Source organism: Schistocerca americana, unplaced genomic scaffold (assembly GCF_021461395.2).
Source record: "Schistocerca americana isolate TAMUIC-IGC-003095 unplaced genomic scaffold, iqSchAmer2.1 HiC_scaffold_324, whole genome shotgun sequence".
Classification (NCBI taxonomy): domain Eukaryota; kingdom Metazoa; phylum Arthropoda; class Insecta; order Orthoptera; family Acrididae; genus Schistocerca; species Schistocerca americana.
In genome coordinates, this window is record NW_025726043.1 from 17,501 (window position 1) to 20,000 (window position 2,500).

General features: G+C 60.8%; 1 pseudogene; it reads right to left on the reverse strand.

Moving 5' to 3' along the window:
- LOC124580035 overlaps positions 1–2,500 on the reverse strand; it is a 6,675-nt pseudogene that overhangs the window by 3,679 nt on the left and 496 nt on the right.

Here is a 2,500-nt window from a genome sequence, read left to right on the forward strand (position 1 = left end):
CTTCGCTACTATCATCTGGCAACAAGGTGCTCATGAGTAGCTCGGCTGACAGCGGGAATCTCGTTAATCCATTCATGCGCGTCACTAATTAGATGACGAGGCATTTGGCTAGATTAAGAGAGTCATAGTTACTCCCGCCGTTTACCCGCGCTTGCTTGAATTTCTTCACGTTGACATTCAGAGCACTGGGCAGAAATCACATTGCGTCAACACCCGCTAGGGCCATCGCAATGCTTTGTTTTAATTAGACAGTCGGATTCCCCCAGTCCGTGCCAGTTCTGAGTTGATCGTTGAATGGCGGCCGAAGAGAATCCGCGCACCCGCGCGCCCCCGGAGGAGCACGCTAAGGCGGACGCGGCCTCGCAGCAAGGAAGATCCGTGGGAGGCCAAGGCACGGGACCGAGCTCGGATCCTGCACGCAGGTTGAAGCACCGGGGCGCGAACGCCGCGCAGGCGCGCGCATCCTGCACCGCCGGCCAGCACGAGGCCAACCAACGGCGAGAGCAGACCACGCCCGCGCTAAACGCCCGCACTTACCGGCACCCCTACGGCACTCACCTCGCCCAGGCCCGGCACGTTAGCGCTGACCCACTTCCCGACCAAGCCCGACACGCCCCGATCCTCAGAGCCAATCCTTATCCCGAAGTTACGGATCCAATTTGCCGACTTCCCTTACCTACATTATTCTATCGACTAGAGGCTCTTCACCTTGGAGACCTGCTGCGGATATGGGTACGAACCGGCGCGACACCTCCACGTGGCCCTCTCCCGGATTTTCAAGGTCCGAGGGGAAGATCGGGACACCGCCGCAACTGCGGTGCTCTTCGCGTTCCAAACCCTATCTCCCTGCTAGAGGATTCCAGGGAACTCGAACGCTCATGCAGAAAAGAAAACTCTTCCCCGATCTCCCGACGGCGTCTCCGGGTCCTTTTGGGTTACCCCGACGAGCATCTCTAAAAGAGGGGCCCGACTTGTATCGGTTCCGCTGCCGGGTTCCGGAATAGGAACCGGATTCCCTTTCGCCCAACGGGGGCCAGCACAAAGTGCATCATGCTATGACGGCCCCCATCAACATCGGATTTCTCCTAGGGCTTAGGATCGACTGACTCGTGTGCAACGGCTGTTCACACGAAACCCTTCTCCGCGTCAGCCCTCCAGGGCCTCGCTGGAGTATTTGCTACTACCACCAAGATCTGCACCGACGGCGGCTCCAGGCAGGCTCACGCCCAGACCCTTCTGCGCCCACCGCCGCGACCCTCCTACTCGTCAGGGCTTCGCGGCCGGCCGCAAGGACCGGCCATGACTGCCAGACTGACGGCCGAGTATAGGCACGACGCTTCAGCGCCATCCATTTTCAGGGCTAGTTGCTTCGGCAGGTGAGTTGTTACACACTCCTTAGCGGATTCCGACTTCCATGGCCACCGTCCTGCTGTCTTAAGCAACCAACGCCTTTCATGGTTTCCCATGAGCGTCGATTCGGGCGCCTTAACTCGGCGTTTGGTTCATCCCACAGCGCCAGTTCTGCTTACCAAAAGTGGCCCACTTGGCACTCCGATCCGAGTCGTTTGCTCGCGGCTTCAGCATATCAAGCAAGCCGGAGATCTCACCCATTTAAAGTTTGAGAATAGGTTGAGGTCGTTTCGGCCCCAAGGCCTCTAATCATTCGCTTTACCGGATGAGACTCGTACGAGCACCAGCTATCCTGAGGGAAACTTCGGAGGGAACCAGCTACTAGATGGTTCGATTAGTCTTTCGCCCCTATACCCAGCTCCGACGATCGATTTGCACGTCAGAATCGCTACGGACCTCCATCAGGGTTTCCCCTGACTTCGTCCTGGCCAGGCATAGTTCACCATCTTTCGGGTCCCAACGTGTACGCTCTAGGTGCGCCTCACCTCGCAATGAGGACGAGACGCCCCGGGAGTGCGGAGGCCGCCGCCCCGTGAAGGGCGGGGAAGCCCCATCCTCCCTCGGCCCGCGCAAGGCGAGACCTTCACTTTCATTACGCCTTTAGGTTTCGTACAGCCCAATGACTCGCGCACATGTTAGACTCCTTGGTCCGTGTTTCAAGACGGGTCGTGAAATTGTCCAAAGCTGAAGCGCCGCTGACGGGAGCGATTATTCCGCCCGAGAGCATCCCGAGCCAACAGCGGCGCGGGTCCGGGGCCGGGCCAGGTAGGTCCGTCATCCGGGAAGAACCGCGCGCGCTTGCCGGGAGCCCGAGCGCCCAAAGGGGCGAATCGACTCCTCCAGATATACCGCCGGGCAGCCAGCCAGGACACCGGGGCTCTGCCCAACAGACGCGAACCGAGGCCCGCGGAAGGACAGGCTGCGCACCCGGGCCGTAGGCCGGCACCCAGCGGGTCGCGACGTCCTACTAGGGGAGAAGTGCGGCCCACCGCACACCGGAACGGCCCCACCCCGCGGCGAGTGGAAAGGCAACCGGACACGACCCCGCCGCGGATTGCTCCGCGCGGGCGGCCGGCCCCATCTGCCGAGG